The sequence below is a fragment of the Leguminivora glycinivorella genome, unplaced genomic scaffold (genome assembly GCF_023078275.1).
Source record: "Leguminivora glycinivorella isolate SPB_JAAS2020 unplaced genomic scaffold, LegGlyc_1.1 Scaffold3, whole genome shotgun sequence".
NCBI classification, from domain to species: domain Eukaryota; kingdom Metazoa; phylum Arthropoda; class Insecta; order Lepidoptera; family Tortricidae; genus Leguminivora; species Leguminivora glycinivorella.
Window position 1 is genome coordinate 321,598 of NW_025952828.1, and position 23,929 is coordinate 345,526.

Consider the following 23,929-nt stretch of genomic DNA (forward strand, 5'->3'; position numbering starts at 1 on the left):
CCACCCAGTGGCATATCTCACTACATAATTTTAGAACAAAACGGGACTTAATCGCGTAAACACTTACAGGGAATTTCTTCTTCGTGGAATCCAGTGATTAGCAAATGTAAGCGTGAAAAAACACCGTGGGACACACCGGCTGATGTCGTGAGTGTTGTGTGTAGGCAAAGTGACAACCCTAGCGCAAAAGTGAATAATCAAGAACAAGTGCGGGTAGTTCGAGAAACTCGCGCGGCTAGAAGATGTTGATGCAATTCCTCGCCAGTCTACCCGTGACCACGAACATAATGTGATGTTCGAAACGTCGGGCCTAATATAAATGTAAGTGTTTACGCGATTAAGTCCCGTTTTGTTCTAAAATTATGAGTGCAAATCGTGTTAGTCTAAATCAATATATCTCACTACATTGACAGTTACACTTGACACTAACCCTGTGCCTATTTCTGGGTGGATAAGTAAATAGCTATTTGTTTTACAAGGGGGCAAAGTAGTTGTTTAACCGCACGTGCCAATATTGATACCCGAGCAAGCGAAAGATTCCAATATTGAACCGCGAGCGTAGCGAGTGGTTCAAAAAGTGGAATCTTGAGCGTTGCGAGGGTTTCAAGGCACGAAGGTTAAACAAACTTTGCCACCGAGTGAAACACAAAATTTTTCACCACACCAACACGAACAAAATACTAACTATAAAACATCAAATTAAATCAAATCCATAAATTTATTCAATATTTATGATTCAAAATCATCATTTATAGGTAAATTCTACCAGCCAGCTTAAAATTTGTATGAAATTACTTTGCACTCTTGTGGATAAAATGCAATTTTGCTATCTGTTTTCAAATAGCAAAGTAAGCCTTTAACAGTTGGTGTGGTGAAAATGACATTGTTACTCGGCGTCAATATTTCCTTGTTGAACAGGCAACGAACGGCAAAGTGTCACTGTCGGCCGACAATTGTCACTGTGGTGAAACAGGTCAGGAAATAGTACGGTTGCCAAGTTATAGCACTTTTTGGCTTTTAGCACCACCCATGCATGAGCTATGTCGAGGTATTCCCGATGAACTACAGTATGGGGTTCTTCAAAAAAGGAGTGTATAAGTACAAGTTTCTAATGGGTCGGCAACGCGCACGTGACACCCTTGAGTTGCAGGCGTCCATAGGTTACGGTGACCGCTTTCCATCAGGCGGGCCGTATAACTGTTTGCCACCGACGTGGTATAAAAAAAAAACCCAGGGGTCACTCTTTTGGGCTTAAAATGTTGTTCCGTCAAACGAAAGGTAGATGTTCCTTCTCTTAGCGATTTTCTTCTAAACTTACGACGACCGGTCTGGCCTAGCGGGTAGTGACCCTGCTTGCTAAGCCGCGGTCCCGGGTTCCAATCCCGGTAAGGGCATTTATTTGTGTGATGAGCACAGATATTTGTTCCTGAGTCATGGATGTTTTCTATGTATATAAGTATTTGTATATTATATATATTGTTGTCTGAGTACCCACAACACAAGCCTTCTTGAGCTTACCGTGGAACTTAGTCAATCTGTGTAACAATGTCCTATAATGTTTAATTTACTTATTTATTAACCCCATTAATGCCCACGTTATAAGGACACGCCAAATACCTTTGTATTTTATTTATAATTTTAAGATTAATATGTATGTACTTAGTTAACTGTGATTCACTTATTAAATATTGCGCCTGCAAACATTTAACAAGCAACTACTAACTTATGAATAAGTAAAACTAAAACTTGCTAAAACTAAATAGCAACTTGTTGTTCTGAACTTATAATTGCTCGTTCAACTTGATGGACATAGTTGACATTTAATTTAGGTATATACTCACTAACAACTAAATCAAATTACTCGTATTCTATAGTTTGTAGACAAGAGTTACTTTTAACTAGTTAAATTTATTATTTATTTATTTAGGTAATTACAAACATAAATCTCTAATTAATTTACATAGTATCGTTAAAGGGCATTTCTCAGAGCGTTTCAACTTTTTTGATTTCGGTGGCAGCATTATTACCCGAATGCCGTAAGCGTAGCATGAGTTTTCTTTGTTTCTGGTAGAAATCCGCGACTTCTATTTAAATTGACAGAATTTCATGTGACTCTTACAGGATTCACGTAAAAATGTTGCCACCGAAATCAAAAACAATTAAACGCCCTGAGAAATGCCCTAAACCAATAAGGTTTGTCTCGATACCTATTAGAAATGAAAATCTTGTTACTTGAACTTTACTGTTCACCTTTGTTTTTGCACCACCGATATTGTATACCTTTAAACGAGCAATTCTTGTATATTTATTTATTTATATATACTGGCGATCTCGAAAACCGCTCTAACGATTTCGCTGAAATTTGTTATGTGGTGGTTTTCGGGAGTGAAAATCGATCTAGCTTAGCCTTACGAGTAGGTCCCCAAAAACGCGAATTTTGGAGTTTTCATGAGTTTTTCTTTCTCATTAGTAAACTCAAAATGAGGTCGCTAATTTTGTCGTCAAAGCGTTGCTCTGTAGCTCCGTTGTGAGAGCGTTGGTCTATAATCGCAGGCACGTCGCAGGTGTCAAGGTTCGAATCCCGGTCAGATTTTTTTTTTTATATTATATAAGTTTTTTTTATCCAAAGACGCGATATAATAAAATAGAACAGAACGAAGCTATAAAAAGTTGTTATAAGAACATACTTTTAACTTTAACTATTTAAAAAACAAAATTGTTATTATAAATAAATAAATATTATAGGACATTCTTACACAGATTGACTGAGGCGCAGGGTAAGCAATCGATCGGGTCGGTAATTAATTTTAAAGAGTTTAACAAAATATGTAGTCATATAATTAGTCATCAATTTAGTTGAAATTTTTATACGCATAAATTGCGCTCAAGTGGAGACATATCACAAAACTTGATTAAAGATTCTAATAGACAAGCCATAATTGATTTGTTACCGTAAATGTTACAATTATTGTGTCAGTACTCGTATAATATAATTTAAGAACCATATAAGCACGTGAATTATTTATCATTCAAGAGCTTATTATAAAATACCTAATGAAGTGATCAACTGTAATTATTCTATTTATAGAAATATGGAGAGCGTACGGCATCTCGTATCTGTTCCTGAAATCGGGGGTTCGATGCTCGGCTTGTATCAAAGAGGATCGAGTAGGTATTATAGAGAGTTACTGTCAAAGTAAAATGTGTAATCACAGTGCCATCTCTCGACACAAGCTTAAAACTTTTGAACTTCAGTTTTGACAATTTTGACCATACTGTTAGCTTGATATGTGTTAAAATGTCAAATATTAATATTAGCGCCATCTAGCCGAGCGTTCCCTAAAGGTGTAACGTGATCTAGGCCACCGTACCTTTTTCTTTATGACTTTGAGGTGCGTTTTTTTTTGGATCTTATCCGTCCATACGGAGTTACATAAGTCTTTGGTTTGTATTTAGTGAATATTTAAAATTTATGAACGAAATATCAGTTGATAATTATTTTCCAGTAGCTTTTTGGTGGAGGAATTCGTGAGGAAACTGGACAAAATACGTTAGTGTTTTGTCAGTGTCAATAAACATCCGAGTCTGGGCTAAAAAGTGTACCTACCAAAGTAATTCACACCTAATTTCTATAGTGTAAGTGTGGCGATAATACCTCTATAAAGGTTTGTATATTATAAAACCAAAGAGGGTCGAGTATTATTATTAGGGGTTGATAATGGTCTAAATTGCTTCGAGAAAAGGATGGTACGGCCGTGCCTCTTTTTGTTCGACTTGGCGGGGGCACTGCCGTGTCCCCAGATAGAGAGTTACCGTCAAAGTAAAATGTGTAGTCACATTGCATAGAAGTCCATCTCTCGACACAGGCTTAAGAGGGCTTTCGTGTTAAAAATAGTGAAATCGCAACCGAGCGCTCGATCATACCGTGTGTGGTATCAAATTAAAGGGCTTTGCGAGTAGTTTATAAATATATATCACATTATAGGACTTTTTCTACTTGGTCTAACAAAATATGAGAAAATGTCCAAAAGTGGTAATAATTGTACCGGTGAAGGCTCATTTTCAAAAAATTGGCAAAAATCAATAATAGCAATTTATAATCACTAAGGCATAACAGCAATTTAAGTAAACGTTGCAGATTAATTTAGTACAAAACTTACTTCTATGTGATGTAGATTTTCAAAGAAATTGTCACTTAATTTTAGGTAATTTCTGAAAAAAATTGAATTCGCCTTAGGCTAGTTTACTCTTTTTCAAAAACTTAAAATAAAAATCTAGTCTGAAATGATTGTGATACAGGATATACGAATTATAAATTTACCCGTTTTAATATTCAAAACTGTCCAAATTTTACAAATAAGATCGACTGATTCAGCTCTATACGTGCGTTTTTCTAAACGTGCATTAGAGAAAAATTCATAATTCATTTAGTGAGTTAGTTTTCAAAAATCCAGTCTTATAAAAATCGAGATAATAAGATGCTCTAACTGGAACTTGAATTCAATAAATCTATTGGATAACGGAAAGTGTAGTATTTCACCGACTAAAACTATCAATTTTACATTCTTTTGACGTTTTTTTTGAAAGCAGCCTTAAAACTTTAGAACGTAGTTTTGAGCATTTGGCCCATGTTCTTAACTTGATATGTGTTTAAATATTCGTATCAGCGCCATCTAACCGAAAGTCAACCAAAGCCGTAGGGCCATCTAGGGACCGTATGTGCGTTTTCACATTATCCGATCCGATATCGGATGTCGGACCGATATCCCATACATTACAAGCTCCATCTTGGATTTTTTCTATTGAAATCCTTCGGACATCCGATATGGGATCGAATAATGTGAAAACGGCCTAACTCTTGATGGTTCCGAGGTACGTTTTTTTCTTAGTTTTTATCTGTAAGTATATACGTCTTCGATAAAACTGATAATTCGGGCGCCTCAGCCCGGACCGACACAGACCCGTAAGTCTCCTTCACGAAAATATCAATTCCTACAAAAATAGCCCCAAGATCCTATTTCTTGATAGAAAGTAAATAAAACATCAACAGATCCCTCAATTTTCTACGATAGCATTATGGACGAATCAATTTCGAAGGCATTAACTGTCTGATACGTAATGTAAGTAGATGTGTGGGTGGAGTTTGGACAATGCTATTAGTATCACTCAATGAAAGCCCTAGGCTATGGCTATCGTCCCACCGAAAGCAAGTTTAATCGGCGATAGCAGCGAACAAAAGATAGCTGCTCCCGTGTAAATAGAAGACAGAGCGAGCGATTTCATAGTTCACCGCTCAACGACGAACGCTCGTCCTATTATAGCGTCTCTTTTATTTACACGGGAGATCTTTTGTTGGGACTTTACTTGCTTTTGGTGAGGCCAGTATAGTATGAATTTTCTGAGATGAACTTTTCGCTTTAGCCGTAATCTGTTAAACAAAGGCCTTTGTGTCTATTGTTTACGGCGGCTAGCTCCCGTTTAAACGGCACGTGCTATAGTCTCAGTGTAGTTAAAAAGGAACTATCATGACAGTAATAAGGTTCAAATCCATAAAAAGCCCTTTCGGAGATAACACGTTTTGTCATCTTCAAAAAAAGTTACCTGCATACTGCAAACTGTTTAATAAATTTGAACCTTATTGCTATCATGATAGTTGCTTTTTAACTACACTGAGACTTTAGCACCTGCTGTGGAAACGGGAGCTAACCACCGTGAATAATAGAAACAAAGGCCTTTGTTTAACAGATTACGGCAAAAGCGAAACGTTCATCTCAGAAAATTCATACTATACCTATACGAGTAAATAAATATTTAAGGTATACATTAGTTATTTAACCATAGTTATTTGTTTTACACGGGGGCAAAGTTGTTGTTTAACCGCACGTGCCAATATTGATACTCGAGCAAACGAAATATTCCAATATTCAAAAAGTGGAATCTTGAGCGCTGCGAGGGTTTCAAGGCACGAAGGCAAGGCATGAACTTTGCAACCGAGTGAAACACGAAAATTTTCCCCACACCAACAGGATCAAAATAGTGACTTCAAAACATCATCACATCCATCAATATAGGGTAGACCGAGGCGAAACGGATCAATTTTGGGTTAATGTCAAATAAAAACGACATTTCAAAGCGACATGTCGTTTATTAATGTTTTTTAGATACAACGGTTATCGATTTATTGAATCAAGTAGTCAAAAAAAATATCAGACCTTTAATTTAATTTTAACAATTAAAATACAAAAGCATTAAAATATCCGATTCGCCCCATTTTTGAGGCGAAACGGATCAAAATAAAATGCTTCATAAAATAGGGGTGTTCTGTGATAGCAACGTTTCAACAAAAGCAATTAGTTATAAATGTAAAATAATATTCAATGTACAAAATTTACCCAGTGATCCGATTCGCCTCGGTCTACCCTATTCAATATTTATGTTCAAAATCATCATTTATTGGTAAATTCTACCAGCCAGCTTATGACAGCTTATGACATCAAGTTAAAAGTTTTCGAATAGCAAAGTAAACCTTTACAAGTTGGTGTGTTGAAAAACATTTTTTTGCTGTTCTCGGTAAATATACAAGAGCGACCTGGCAAGTTATACGTCGAAAGATAGCTCGTACAAATTTTAAGGAGTATTTTGACTGGAGCTCGACACATTTGTTGTGTGTTCTAGTCATACTCCGATCTTCCATTTATACCTATTATTTACAGTCAACCAATTAGAACCTTAGGCCACTCCACAACCATGTCAAAATGACAAGCATCAGTAAGAGATTTCTTACAATCTTATTTTATAAATTCACTATGACCACAGAATATATAAAAGTACAAGTACAGAAGGCTCACTGTCAACAAGCTGTCAACGGGCTGAATACGACATTGAGTTCTATTGCGCAGCGATTAGGTCGTCAAACTTTATGGGCCGCGAACTCGCGGCCGCCGGAATGTATGAAAGAAACGCGGAGTGAGCCGCCCCTGCTATGACATAGTTCTCGCAGAGGCCTAGGGTTCCAATTGGTTGACTGTATACCCACTCGAATCCTGTTTACAAGAACTCGACAGCTTCCGTAAATACAATTAAAATTATCCTTAAAAAAAAAAAACATTTATTGTAAATCAATCATTTATTGTTTGCCTTATCTGTGGCTGTACTAACGAGAATTCGATAAAGAGTTTCGATCGAGATCCATCTTGCGTGAAACAGGTCACGCGCAGACGTTATAGCAAAAATTCCATTCGCATTTAAAAACTACAGCGTGTAAACGTAATACGGGCGATAAATTAAACCAGGTACAGAATTCATTAGTATTATCATTCATTGAGTGGAGTTTTTGTTTTACCTACTCTTAATTTACACCACATAATTAATTAAAATATAAATTAAAAAAATCCAGCAGCAATGTAGTGTAAACGTGGTTGCGATGACAGTCAATGACAACTGTCACCGAGCGTTTAATGCGAAGTGTGTTTGTATTACATTGCGGGCCGAATTATTTTGTATGGATTAAAATTATTATTATTAGCCGTATTAGCTTTAGACTCTGACTAGTGTATATTGATGGAAATAAGGTGGAAATTGACAACAATAGACATGCAATGCAACCTCTGTTTTCACTGAGCATTATAAAACGTAAGTATATACATAGAAGTTATTGTTAATACGGATAAGACAGTGGTCTTCACGCAGGATAATAAGAAATATAAAAACTTGTTAAGATCTATATCGTAAATCGTAACCGAAGATTTCTATGGAAATTCGTGAGCTTGCCCGAACAAAAAAGAAACTATACTGAGGAAAATGAATAGTACTAAAAAGCAAGGAAAAGAAGCATAACAATTGTATGATCTATAAGGAAAAAGTCATACAATATGTACGAGTATATAGGTAATTTATTTTATGATAGAATTTACTCGTATCGTGGGCAATACTTTCCACAAAAACAATTATAAAAGCAACGTGTAAACACAAAAATTAGAAAATAATACAAGAGAATTTCCAAAAACACGTCTGACGTTGACAGCGTCTTTTTTTTTAAGTAAGTTTATTATAATCTGGATGTGTCATGGAATCGTCACTTTTACCTTTTGTTTTAATAAATCATCCAATTACAAGGTAAAAGTCAGCAATTGTTAATATACCTAGATGTCTAAAGAGCTCTCAAAAATGACCCCACGAATATTGTGCCACGGAGCTATTCAGTGCGCTAATGGCGGCCAGTCGGAATTAGTCGTAGTACGGAGTATTTAGAATATATGTTAACAAAAAGAATATGCCATACTGTTCCGAAAAAAGTATCCAAGAAGTGTCCAAAGTACCTCAATTTTTTTTAAATAAATATAAGGGACACTTTACACAGATCAATTTTATTTAGCCCCACAAACCAAACAGGATCAAGTATTATAGAGAGTTCTGTTACTGTCAAAGTAAAAAGTGTAATCACAGTGCATAGACTGCCATTTCTCGACACAAGCTTAAAACTTCTGAACCTCAGTTTTGACAATTTGGGCCATTATGTTAGCTTGACATGTGTTAAAATGTCAAATATTAATATTAGCGCCATCTAGCTGAGCGTACCCCAAAGGTGTAATGCCATCTAGCCCACCGTACCTTTTTCTGTATGGTACTGAGGTACGTTTTTTTCTTAGACCTTATCCGTCTATACGGAGTTACAATATCGTCACTACTTTAAAAAAATCTCGTATCTCACGCTGTTCCTCAAAGTTAAAACGCAGTAAGTCTATATGCATTCCATACATACTTACTAGAATTTTCTTTTCATTGACAGACGAAGATACAAGTTTTTTTTAAAGTAGTGACGATATGTCTTTGCCCAAACTAAGCAAAGCTTGTACTAATATGGGTGCTAAGCGACGATATACATAATTAATTAGATAAATACATATACTTTTATATGCATAGAAAACATCCATGACTCAGGACAAAATCTCTGTGCTCATCACACAAATAAATTCCCTTACCGGGATTCGAACCCGGGACCGCGGCTTAACAGGCAGGGTCACTACCGACTGAGCCAGACCAGTCGTAAACTTGTAATGGTATGTTAATACGCACACGTCTTCTAGCACGGTGTAAATGGGCCCTTAATAAGGTACAGTCACAGAAAATAAACAAAAAGAGGGCTTCAAATGACATAATCTTCTTTCTAGTACCATAAGGCCGTTTTCACATTATCCGATCCGACATCGGATGTCGGACCGACATCCTACATCCGATAAACGCTTCCGATAGTGTCGGATGTCGGTCCGATAAAACGCATTGTTCCAAATCAATGAAGTATGATTTTGTATCAAAAAATATTTAAAAAATGGTTTATATTTAATAATTATAAGCACTATAATCCTAAATATTATATTGTAAAATTAAGATAACGAGCATAAAAAATACTCAGAGTGTCAGGCAAAATAAATAATTTTACATTCAACTATATCTACTAAAAGATGAAAAAACTAGTATCCGCAATTCGGACCGATGCATTACAACCTTTATTTTTTCAATGGGAATTTTCAACTAATTTGAATTTCGATCATTAGCAGCTGTTTAATAGACGCCATTTTTGTTACGCACACTACTACAAACGTATAATATATACATTATATACGGACACAAACAAATATTATCGGCCGACAACTGGCGGGGGGTCCGGCATTCCAAAAAATGTCGGAAGCGTCCTGCCGATATCGGCAGTTCCATGGTGCCTCGGACAAAAACTGTTGTAACTAGGAGAGTGCCATCGGCGGATTTAACCGCAATTTTTGCGTTTTATATCGTTTTTTAGTAATAATTATCTATTAAATATATAAATGAAGACCTGGAAGCGCATCAATCTTACATTTTACATCCTTCCTACATCCGATATCGGATCGGATAATGTGAAAACGGCCCTAAGTGTGTCAGATATTTATGATGCATTATTGAGCGCTGGTAGCCTAGCGGTAAGTACGTGCGACTTTCGTTCCGGAGGTCGCGGGTTCGAACCCTGGCTCGCACCAATGAGTTTTTCGGAATTTACATATGTGCGAAATATCATTTGATATTTGCCAGTCGCTTTTCGGTGAAGGAAAACTTCGTAAGGAAACCGGACTAATTCAAATAAGGCCTAGTTACCCTTTGGTTTGGAAGGTCAGATGGCAGTCGCTTTCGTAAAACTAGTGCCTACGCTAAATCTTGGGATTAGTTGTCACAGCGGACCCCAGGCTCCCATGAGCCGTGGCAAATACCGGGATAACGCAAGGAGGATGATGTTCTTGCCGGTGACTGTAATAGTGGTACAAAATTATAAATCAGAATTGGCTTTAATTTATTTGTATTATTGCCAAGTATTTATAGTAGTTGACGTGATGCTGAACTAGTTTGGCGATGGATTTGACGATGTGGTGACACATCAATTGACGTATTTTTGACATTATTATTTACTTATTCACGTAGTACCGGATATTGGTTCGTATAATTAAATATCTACGATTTTATTAGGGTTACGTAGTCAACTAGGAACCCTTATAGTTTCGCCATGTCTGTCTGTCCGTCCGTCCGTCCGTCCGCGGATAATCTCAGTAACCGTAAGCACTAGAAAGCTGAAATTTGGTACCAATATGTATATCAATCACGCCAACAAACTGCAAACATAAAAAATGGAAAAAAAGGTTTTATTAGGGTACCCCCCCTACATGTAAAGTGGAGACTGATATTTTTTTTCATTCCAACCCCAACGTGTGATATATTGTTGGATAGGTATTTAAAAATGAATAAGGGTTTACTCAGATCATTTTTTGATAATATTAATATTTTCGGAAATAATCGTTCCTAAAGGAAAAAAAGTGCGTCCCCCCCCCCTCTAACTTTTGAACCATATGTTTAAAAAATATGAAAAAAATCACAAAAGTAGAACTTTATAAAGACTTTCTAGGAAAATTGTTTGGAACTTGATAAGTTTAGTAGTTTTTGAGAAAAATGCGGAAAACTACGGAACCCTACACTGAGCGTGGCCCGACACGCTCTTGGCCGGTTTTTTTTATGTGACATTTATTTACCATTAACATTATTTATTTAAAAATTCAATATTAATTATTGCTTTTTTGCTGTGACTTGATCCGCCCTGGGTACGTAGCCAAATGCACAAACGCTCACGATGATATCTGTTTTGTAGTTAGCTATCTATTTCTTGCGTTTTTCCTGTCGTCCGGCGTCGACGATTACCACTCGGTTACAGCGGCATCGGCAGACGCATTAATTGGCATTTTACGTCAAATATAATTTGACTTGTTCCCGAGTTATCCCCTAACCACGGGACCGCACACAAACCAGTCAGCCTATGCTGTCGGTCTCCAATACCGCGGTACCGGGCCCGGCCCCGCTCAAACGGTATCACCGAGCTCGAGATCGTAGACTGAAACATGACCGGCAGTGGTAGGTCTGCGACTGGCACTTACCCCCCCCCCCCCCCCCCCCCACTCGTGCCATCCACGACAAGGATGGCCGACCACCGCAATCTTACGGGAGCGCGATCCCACACAGCCACAGCCATAGACCCCCAAAATTTAGACACCATAATCAATAGTGATTAGGATTAGGAAGCCATATCACTTACCAGAAAGGCGTCGGAAAGCTTTGAGTTCATTGACATTTTCCTATTACCATATAATCGATTACTATAAATCAATAGATAAATATTACGCGCATTTTTAATAATATGACTTAAGCTGATAGTTGTATGTTTTTAAAGCTGCATTACACCATTCCGATGACAGTGCGAAAGTGTTGAGAAGCTGACACCACCACCATAATTATGACATATGTATATATATTTGCAACTGATTTTTTCTGTCAGTGATAATATCATCAAGAAATATGTAAAACATATTATTTGTATCAATTATAATATCCAAAATTTTCTAAGATTTTAATTTTATTTTAATCCTACCTAAATAACTCCGCTTTTGGGTAAGTAGTAAACATTATAATTCGAGACTATTCCTAAAAGAAATAATAAACACAAGTTTATTGGTAGGTATTATCAGAAAGCAAACACCGGCACCGCTTGTGGTAATAATATCATCAACCCTGCCGCTGCGGAGTCGAACCGACTTATTATCAAATTGGTGTTAATCTTTGTTAAATAATTAGATTTATTAAACACAATGATTAACCAATTTATATCATGATAAGTTAAATGTTTTTAATGCAAATATGTAACTATGAAATTGACACTATCGCAAAAGTAAAAAAAATGGACAGCAACAAAAAACAATCATTGTTTCCTTATTTTATGAAAGGATTTGACTTGCCATTGTAAATTATTAAAATAAAATTATATCCTAGACTTAAAGATTAATTCCTTTGATTAACAAATTGGACGGTTAAAAAAGTATTTTCAAAGGAAATTAAAATACCTATAAAATATAGTTTAACAATATAACAAAATAGGTACAACATTTCATTAGCTTTTTCCGCAAGTATGGCGATATCACAGCGCTGTTCTTTTTTCTGTCCAAACCTTTATCTTTACTGTAAGTAAATGTTTGGATGAACATATTAATAAAATATACGTAACAGACAAAATTGTTTGAGAGAACTGGAAAATATAACATGTTACTAACACTTTTTCTTGGCAATAAATTGGTAATCATCTCGCACATCTCCGTAACATTTAATTTAAGTTCCTAAATTATTTATCGATTGGATTCAACTTTATCAATTTTGTGTTTTAGGTGTTAAGTTGATCCTCATACTAGAAGCAATATTTAAAAAAGTGTTTTATTGAAAAATTATACCAACATTTACAAATAAACTTTGTAATGTAAAAAAGATAGACGAAGAAATTTTTTTTTTAAGTCTTTTTCTGACATTACAGAATTTTATACAGTGATGCTTGAATTTGGTTTTGTGCAACATTTAGTAGCTGAAGCAAATAATTAAAATACATTTAAAATTAGATATAAGGATATGATATAAATTAATAATAAAAACAATTAAAATGTGTCACAATAACAATATTTACATAAGGGTTTAAAGGCTTGATACACCAGCATTCCACCTCAATTCAGTCTTTGTTCAAAAAACGAGATAAATGTAGCAATACATACTAACGACGTCAGTTGCTGAAATTAAAACTCAAAATATAAATTTAAAAAAATAACTAAATATCTGGCACAAAATTCATCAGCGAAAAATCTGCATTGTCAATATAGCAGCAAACGAAGTGTTAACAACACACGTCCGGCTATTTATACAAATACGACCCACTCACCGCGTCGCATGCATTCATTTGTTTGCCGCCGCGGTGCTCGATCAATCGTACGTTCTATTTTCAAATTGATTTACCAATTGAAATTGATTATCAATTGAAATTGTCAATTGGTTTTAATTAGCGCGGTTAAGGGTTAAGTTTGATAGGATATCTTGGGATTAACATTATGTTAGGTGTGAGTGTTGTGTACTGACAGTTTGTGTTGCAAGTGTGTGAATATTATTGGTGAGTATTTTTTTAATACGTAGTACTTGTAATTTTAATTGTTTTACATAAATTAATACTATTTTAAGAAAATTATAGACTTAATATAGCACGGGAAGTTACTTATTTCTTAAGAAAACGTTTTATAGTGCGTGTTGTTCAACCGTGTTTCACGCGTTGATGTTTTTATGCATATTTAAGATTAGATAATAAGGGCACATGTAGTGTACTTGCTTAATTTAGTTGTTTTATACCATTTCATTCTACGTAAATGATATTTTTAAAGCTGTCATATTTATTATTTAGAGGTAATTACATACATAAAAATAATAAACGTTTTCAATTTATTTAATAAGCGTTTACATTTTAAATATCGCGAACTTTCATTGTTTATTTTATCTTAATACAAAAGTGCTTTATTTACAGTACCAGGCACTTTTATCTTCTTTGTGAGTGTTATCTCTGTTTTCTTTAATCTTAATCGAATCAAGTCTTAAGAAAATGAGAAATATTTTAAATTCTGTTTATGATTTTATGACAAGATTGCATTGTTTTGATAGATTAATATAATCGCACGGTGACTTGGTAATTGATCATTGATCTAAATTATAAAAAAGGTTTGAAAGTGATATATTTCAATACCGGTTAACCTCAAATAAAAAACATATTGAGCCACATGTGTCCCACTGCTGGGCACAGGTCTCCTCTTATGTCTCCATGTTAGCCCACTATGTATTTGGGACTTCACATTCAACTTCATATTTCTTGTGCTATGTAGTGCGAAAAGATTTGCCTTCGTATCGTTACGGAAACGTACGAACGTGTCATGCTATTTCAGTCAGTCTCAGTGCAAGACGCATTGACACTGTTTGAACTAGCATGACAAATACGAACGTTTCCGGAAAAATACGAAGAAAAAGCTTTTCGAACTGCATGTTTGCCTTCGGCTAGTCTGTGGCCAAGAGTAAGCCCATTTATAATAATAATAATAAAGGAAATAACATCTCGACCAACATCTTAAGAGACTCGCTAGGTGGCTGGATCAAGGGCCAGATGCAGAAGGCGGTGATCTTGGACACAGCGCGGATAGTCCGACGGTTCCTCTCTCTGCAGCCCTAACCACCGGCAGCTTGGGCCCTGCCCCGCTGCTGGCGGCACCCTAGGTTAGGTTTTTTATAATGTGTTTATATATTTTGTATTGTTTTGTATGTGGTTTTGTATTTTACTTTTATAATCATATTATAAAAATACCTAGCCTAAGAAAGAAAATAAATACTAAGTATAATAATGTTTAGGTATATTTATAGGCTTTTTTACAAAGTTTGTATACCTAGTAGTTGATATATTATAATCAAACTTGGTAACATGGCAACAGGTGGGTAACAGTAAAATGATACAAATTCTCATTCTTATCATTTTCTCGTGAAAATATTTGTTAATGGTTCATTTACAGTACGACAGTTAATTTCTTAGTGATAACAATGTATGTTCTGTACTAACACAAGTGCTTTTCACTCAAAAGATTACGATAGTGTTTACGGTCACCCTAGACAAAGTGGCAATCGTTATCGCTGCGTGGCGATCGAAGCAGTCTGGCTCTATCGCGCCACTACAGAAGAGCGATAGAGAGAGCTTACTAAGATTCGCTTAAGAAGTGCACACGATTGTGACACTGGCTAGGCACCAGCTCTCTTTGTAAACAATTTTGAATTTTAACGTTATGAAACTATAGTCAAATTTTGCAGCAGAATTTATTATTTAACACGATAATCTAGAACGGGTCAAGGTTTCGTTATCAGGGTATTATGTATATAATTTCTTTGAATTATACTTTATTTATATTGCAATTAGTAATTAGCCAAAGACCTTTCTTTGACAAGTTAAGACTTAAAGTCAGACGAATTTATGGTCCAAAAAAGTATCTTTTATTTATACGAGGGGCGTTCAATAAGTAATGAGAATGAGTATTAAAACATAAGAATGTGAGTATCCTTATATTTTTATAATTAAAAGTAACTCTTTTGTGATTTATTTACATATTTAATTTTTTCAATTATTATTTGTTTGCCCCCTTTAAAAATTAAAATCTTAACGATAGTCTAAATACCATGTCAGTAAGCACTTCACTTCATTAAACTTCAGAGTAGCGATTATTTTACAATTTTATTTAAAGGTCGGGTATAAAATATTAATGATCCTTATATTACCTTCAATATTAGGTATGTCACTTGTAGCTTTAAATACACTAACTTGAGCAGCACCCTCGGCAATTTGAGGGTTCGGCCCTGTCGACTGTCATTTTGAAGGCCAAAAATATTATTATTTGTTTGTTCAAAATGTTTTTAATGTAACTAATCATTTTTTTAATATTAAAATGATTGTATGTTCTTCTTTAATACTAACGTAATTTTGTGTCCAATCTATATTCTCAATTTTCGTGATAATCTGTAAAAATCGTGAACATGACCCAAAACAGCACCTAGAGTTTTTTTGGATACCATACCGTTTGAAAATGTATCTATACGAACTTTTTTTATTGATGTTACTAACAAAGGATAAACCCAGCTTTAATTTAAAGTATGATTATTTTTGATATTCATGTCAGAAATGAACTCACGACATGTCAAATATCCATGTAAACATGCTCTTATTTTACTGAAAATGTTCATCCCCCCCCTTGTGTCAATTATTTACATATCAAAGAAAAACAAATGAAAGTAGTAAAAATTTGAATTATGCAATTTCACTTTAACGAGTACTGCTACATGAGTTTTGAATGATTCACGGTTATTTTCATTAGACTTATATTGACCGGGATATAGACCGTGATTACCTTTTTGCAAGTCTGCTATTGCTCAACATCTCATTGAGTCGGGTGCAAATCATTGGATCGAGTTGCATAGTCCTAAGGTAATTTCGACGGAACGCCACTACATACCGAGATTGGTAAGAGAAGCCATTGAGATTCACAAATATAAAAATTTCAATCGTGAGGATGGCTTCAAACTATCTAATGTATGGAATCCAGTGATTTGTTTGTGTAAAAAACCGGTGAAGTCAGAATTGAACAAACGTAGTGACACTGTGAGTATAGTGTGTTTGGACAGACCATCGAGTGTGAACGCGACCAGTGGTAACGCTGAAAGTGAACGCAGCCGACGCGCGCGAAGGAGGGTAGATCGCGCGCTGTCTATACAACTTTAACATCCACCCGCCTTCGTCAGTTTTCCGTGATCATGATGCATGCAACTGCGTCGAAATATCGGGAGCTCGACAAAAATCAAAAAGGTAATCACGGTCTATATCCCGGTCAATATAAGTCTACTGCTACATGGACAAGTTAAGAAAAATTAAATCAAGATACAGGAACATATCCATTCTCATTACTTTTTGGACGTCCCTCGTAGGTTTAATTTTATTCATAGGTTTAGTTTAGTTTTCATGTTATTGTTTTAGGTCTTATTAGTTTATATGGTTTTGTGTTTAATTAGTAATAATAAAGGGAGTATTATCCATAACCATATTTTTTTAATTGTTTATTGTTTATTTTATGTGACATGTGTCTCTTTTAAAACATCTTTAGGAATACTTTTCTTACTTATTGTTAGCCGCCAATACCAAAATCGGAATAACCATAACCTAACCACAAAATTAAAATTTTGAAAAAACCCCCGACCGCGACCTAGTGGACCGATTTTCATGAAACATGGCTAAGAACACTCCCGACTAACACAGCTTTCAAATAAAAAAAACTAAATCGAAATCGGTTCATCCGTTCGGGAGCTACGATGCCACAGACAGACACACACACAGACAGACAAACAGACAGACAGACAGACAGACAGACAGACAGACAGACAGACAGACAGACAGACGGACAGACGGACAGACGGACAGACGGACAGACAGACAGACAGACAGACACGTCAAACTTATAACACCCCTTCGTTTTTGCGTCGGGGGTTAAAAAGAATGTATTAATTAGTAATTATAACATGGGGCGAAAGATTATTGCTAAAGAGTGATTTAAAGACTCGAGTTTTCAATATTAATACGCCTCGTGTTACACACAAAGTTTTTCTTCACACGCATCATAAAAAATATGTAAAATATACAAATAAGGGTACCTTTTGGCGTGATACTCTGCAGCCGGACCACCACGCTTTATTGTGCTCAGATTACCATGGTGGAATGTACCTCTGATATACCCCTTGTACCTCGTCGGAAATTGCATGTACCTCAGTAGTTTGCCAGAAATATGCATTTAAAGGGGTCCGGCTGGGGAGTACTACTCCCCAGCCGGACCACGGCTGTACCCGCTCATATCACTGACTTCAAGATATAATTTAACTATCACAAGAATGTACCTGTTACATACCCGTGAATAAGTTGTTTATTCCTTTTAAAAAGTGGCCTTATACATTATTTTTCACACATTAAAATTTTTGGTTATCGCGGTTAGTACGCGATTTCGTTAGCGCCTGAAATATGTGAATAGCAATGTTTTGTGTTTATATGAAATTGCGGAAAAATCTCATAAGGTATTACATCGACTTAAATTCAATTGTATATTTAGTATACATAATATATGTAATATTTATTATAGTATAATTTTTGTGTTATAACTTTCACATCATAAATATGTATATTATACCTAGGACATTATTAGTGTTATTACACGGATTGATAAAGTTCCACGGTAAAAGCACAGATTAATAATAAGTTGCTAACGTAAGCAAAAGTCAAGAGAACTCGTGAACAATAGTTATTTGTTTTACAAGGGGCAAAGTAGTTGTTTTTCCGTACGTGCCAATATTGATACCAGAGCAAGCGAAAGATTCCAATATTGAACCGCGAGCGTAGCGAGTGGTTCAAAAAGTGGAATCTTGAGCGTTGCGAGGGTATCAAGGCACGAAGGTTAAACAAACTTTGCCACCGAGTGAAACACAAAATTTTTCACCACACCAACACGAACAAAATACTGACTATAAACCATCAAAATAAATGAAATCCATCAATTTATTCAATATTTATGATTTAAAATCATTATTTATAGCTAAAATGTAGCAGCCAGATTAAGACATCGAGTTAAAATTTGTATGAAATTACTTTGCACCCTTGTGGATAAAATGCAATTTTGCTATTTGTTTTCGAATAGCAAAGAAAGCCTTTACCAGTTGGTGTGGTGAAAATATATTTTCCCCTCACTAGCTCGGAAACACGTGTTTTGTCCTTTAATACCAGCGGGTAAAAACGCATTTTATCCACTAGTGGGTAAAGTAATTTCACCTTGAATAAAGTCAATTTAACTGCTTTAAAATTGATAAAAGTAGGTGAATCTAGTAATAACGCGACTATGCGACTATGGGATATGGGTTAAATTGTGGTGTAGGCGAGAGGCTGGCAACCTGTCACTGCAATGCCACAGTTTCGTTTTCTTTTAACCCCTTATTTGCCAAGAGTGGCCCTGAAGCTTTAGTAGTTTCATGTGCTCTGCCTACCCCTTTATGGGATACAGGCGTGATTGTATGTGTGTATGTATGAATCTAGTAATAAAGATGATTTACCACCTGTGGAACTACTGGAAGAAGTGATAAACGCATTTTTTTGAGTTGTAGTTTCCTCGCTATAGTGAGGGGAAAGTTTTGTGTTACACTCGGGTGCAAATGTATTTTACTTCTCGTGTGTTAAAAAAACTCGCAAGTTCAGGATTCTATTTTCGAACCACTCGCTTCGCTCGTGGTTCAACTATAGAATCCTTTCACTTGCTCGTTTTTCAATTCCACACTCGGCGTTAAAATACAACTTTGCCCCCTTGTATAACAAATAACTATTGTGCTTGCCACATAAACAAATGCCCGTACTGCGATTCGAGCCTGGAGCACTGGCTTAGAAGGCAGGGTTATTACCAACTATGTACCTGGAGGGCCCATTTCTCAATACTGAAAGTTACAAGTTACAAGCGAACTTGTCATACCAGGGGCCCATTTCTCGAAAGGTACAAGCCTTGTATTACAAGTGCGCGAACTGTCAAATCGTATGGGTTGTCATGGAAACACACTTGTAATACAAGGCTTGTACCTTTCGAGAAACGGGCCCCAGACATTGACTACTTGTAAAATTGTAACTTGTAGCTTCGAGAAATGGGCCCCTGACTGACCCGTCATCAAATGTACAATGACGCCTTTCAATACAAAACACTTTTAACATATGTAGGTACATTCTTAACTAATCGTAGTAGCGTAGGTAAGTATCAAAGTTTCAATTGAAATAAAAATGCAATGTTTATTGTGTACAAATATAATTTCGCAATTATCAATAACGATTAACTATCATGTCAAACCCTTGACATGTGTCAGGTTTGGTTTTCATATTACTTAATTCATACATATTATATTATACGGAGGTCGCGGGTTCAAAACCCGGCTCGTACCGATGAATTTTTCGGAATTTATGTGCGAAATGTTGATATTTGTCATTTGATATTTGCCAGTTGCTTTTTGGTGAAGGAAAACATCGTGAGGAAACCTGACAAATCCCAATAAGGCCTAGTTACTCGTACCTTCTCGTTGGAAGGTCAAAATGACTGTGGCTTTCCTAAAACTAGTGCCTACGCCAAATCTTAGCATTAGGATTGTCAAAGTGAACCCCAGGCTCCGATGAGCCGTCAGGAATACTGTAATAACGCAAGTAGAAGTATGAATAAGTAATTAACTCGGCAATAATTAACTCTTAATTAACTTCGTGTACAGTTTTTCGACCGTACCGCATAATATTCCAGAATTGAAAGGCGTCATTATATTTGATGACGCGTCTGGTCTAGTTGGTAATTCCTTCTAAGCCGATGCTCCAGGCTCGAGTCACAGTACGGGCATTTGTTTATGTGACAGACTCAGATAGTTAGTTCTCTTGACTTTTACCGTGGAACTTTATCAATCCGTGTAATAACACTAATAATGTCCTAGGTATAATATACATATTTATGATGTGAAAGTTATAACACAAAGATTATACTATAATAAATATTACATATATTATGTATACCAAGGACCATTTAATACTAGACTGATATAGCCCATACAAAAAAGCGTACCCCTGAAAAAAGCTTAGTTTTTGCTTTAAAACTAGATGGCGTTGTTTCGTAACCCGGGAGTGGAAAAAAACATATTTTCACCCATATCTTTACTTGTTTTTATATTATACTATGAATAACTATCAAAAAACTTTATTTTAATATCAAAATATTGGCTCAAAACACAATTTTTAGAAATTATATTTTTTGGTCGGCCTCGACGTAGTTGTGATCGCTTCGCTGGCTAAGTTTGTTCGCATGTTGTCTAATTATTGCCAAATAAAATGACTAGATGACGTTGGTGGACTAGGAAAATGTCACATCCGTTTCGTTGTTCATTAATATAATATACTTAGTGATAATAAACCTACATGTTGAACTCAAATACGTTCAACAAAACGCAATCATTGTGCCAACAGATGTGACATCCATGTCACATCACAAATGTCATTGTATGATTTATTGAATATTCATAATATGGATATTAAATATTTTAGAATCGCAGCAGCAATGCGAGTAGGGATACAGAATTAATAACTGTATAAATTAATAATTGTATTACCAATGACCTCATACATAAATTTACCAGTTTAGGTGACAGAAGGCGAATCCAATTTGTAAACATTAAATGTGCTAAGGAAAATAATCTTTCCGATTTTCAACGGGACTCGGTTGAAGGAACGAGCTGGTTTCGACTGCGCCCATGCATCTCAATTGTCCAGAAAGTTCATTCGAAGATCATTTTGCTTATAATAATCTGAGTAATCACAGTGAACGGTTTGACAGTATTTCAGCTAACATGTAGAGAGACTTGCTAGCTTCGTCGGTCAGGCTTCGTCTTGGACACAACGCGGATAGTTCAGCGTTTCTTGTATGTCACTCCGAGCACCCTAACCATCGGCAGCGTAGGCCATGCACTGGCCGACTAGGCGTGGCACTTTGGTTTACGTTTTTATAATAAATTAATGATAGTTTGTATTGTTTTGGTAATATATTTTTATAAGTATTATACTCGTATAAACCTAAACTGAGATAATAAATGAATAAAAATAAATAATTAGTGAAACTCTGACATAAGTAATAATTAATGAGACTAAATGCGTTTTCACATTATCCGATCCGATATCGGATGTAGGACTTATACCCCATACAATATAGGCGCTATCTTGGATTTTTTCCATTTAAATCCTTCCGACATCCGATATCGGATCGGATAATGTGAAAACGGACTAAGACAATGTATATCCCACCAAAAACATTCTGTAAATAAATTAATAGTTTAAAAAACACTATAAAACACGCTTTTATAAATGCACGTAAAAGCCAAAAATAAATTATGGATCGTTCAAGTTGTCTCTATTTGTGAGCTGAAGTTTAAAAACTATGTGCTTTTAATTATAATATTTGATTGTAAAAGCGTGGGGCGCTGGACTAGGAAAGACTTTCTTGTAAACAAATACTAATCCGAACTTGCTGGCGAATGAAATTGTTCCTTTTCCAGCGCCCCACGCTTTTACAATCAAATATTATAATTAAAAGCACATAGTTTTTAAACTTCAGCTCACAAATAGAGACAACTTGAACGATCCATAATTTATTTTTGGCTTTTACGTGCATTTATAAAAGCGTGTTTTATAGTGTTTTTTAAACTATTAATTTATTTTATACTTTTTAGTCATTAATAATACTTTTAACATTTATACATAAATTTATTTCAAGTAGGCGGATTTTACATGCCATTTGTGGCTTAACGTGTACTTATTGCTAATTGCTACTTAATAATAACTAGCGGCTACCTTATTACGGTATTATCATAAAAATGTTTATACCTAGTAAGTTATCCGTAAAAGATAGACAATATAGACATGTGCCATCGCGGACTTTTTGAAGACATTAGAGAGACATACTTTCGCCATACATTGTTTTGAAGCTCTCAGCTAGTGGGATTTTGATTGACTCGATTAGAAAATATTGTCACATTTCAACTAATTCAAACAAAATTTAAGTATTTCTTATTTGCCGAGCCCCCCTTTATTTGCTCTTAAGGGTCACAGGAAAATCATTACCCAACTTATTTTAAATACAACGTTGATCTTTCTTTTATGCGGGGGGCTTCGCCCCCCGAGCCCCCCTCTGTTTGCTCTTAAAGGTCACAAGAAAAAGCTAACCCAACTTATTTTAAATACTACGTTAATCTTTCTTTTATGCGGGGGGCTTCGCCCCCCGAGCCCCCTTTTTCCTTACTCTTAAGGGTAACAATAAAACTCTAACCCAACTTATTTTAAATACAACGTTTATCTTTCTTTTATGCGGGGGGCTTCGCCCCCCGAGCCCCCCTTTGTTTGCTCTTAAAGGTCACAAGAAAACGCTAACCCGACTTATCTTAAATACTACGTTGATCTTTCTTTCATGCGGGGGCTTCGCCCCCGAGCCCCCCTTTGTTTGCTCTTAAAGGTCACAAAAAACGCTAACCCAACTTATTCTAAATACTACGTTGATCTTTCTTTCATGCGGGGGCTTCGCCCCCGAGCCCCCTTTTCTTTACTCTTAAGGATCACAAGAAAACCTTAACCCAACTTATTTTAAATACAACGTTGATCTTTCTTTCATGCGGGGGCTTCGCCCCCGAGCTCCCCCTTTGTTTGCTCCTAAAGGTCACAAAAAAACGCTAACCCAACTTATTTTAAATACAACGTTGATCTTTCTTTTAAGCGGGGGCTTCGCCCCCGAGCCCCCTTTGTTTGCTCAAAAGGCTAACCCAACTTATTTTAAATACTACGTTAATCTTTCTTTTATGCGGGGGCTTCGCCCCCGAGCCCCCTTTTCTTTACTCTTAAGGATCACAAGAAAACCTTAACCCAACTTATTTCAAATACAACGTTGATCTTTCTTTTATGCTTCCCCCCTTGAGCCCCCCCCCCCCTTTTTTCTGTTCTTATCTTTCGGCACCATCATCAGGCCTTGAAACCGAATCGTAGTCAAAGTTCATTACAAGACTTTTCTAAGAAGCCCAAAAACAGCTATGATACGATGTTCCATCATGTAGTTCCAGCTCATATCTTGTGGCTCCATCATCAGACCTTGAAACCTAATTGTAGTCAAAGTTCATTACAAGACTTTCCTAAGAAGCCCAAAAACAGCTATGATACGATGTTCCATCATGTAGTTCCAGTTCATATCTTCCGGCTCCATCATCAGACCTTGAAACCTAATCGTAGTCAAAGTTCATTACAAGACTTTTCTAAGAAACCCAAAAACAGCTATGATACGATGTTCCATCATGTAGTTCCAGTTCATATCTTTCGGCTTCATCTTCAGACCTTGAAACCTAATTGTAGTCAAAGTTCATTACAAGACTTTTCTAAGAAACCCAAAAACGGCTATGA

The 23,929-nt window shown here is 35.9% G+C and overlaps 1 protein-coding gene across 1 annotated transcript in view; it reads left to right on the forward strand.

Moving 5' to 3' along the window:
* The first annotated feature begins 13,281 nt into the window (after positions 1-13,281).
* LOC125242026 (alkylglycerol monooxygenase-like) overlaps positions 13,282-23,929 on the forward strand; it is a 69,289-nt gene continuing 58,641 nt past the window's right edge. Inside the window, exon 1 of the mRNA XM_048150729.1 lies at positions 13,282-13,492. The gene's annotated coding sequence lies outside the window, so the exon portion shown is untranslated. The remainder of the gene's footprint in view (positions 13,493-23,929) is intronic.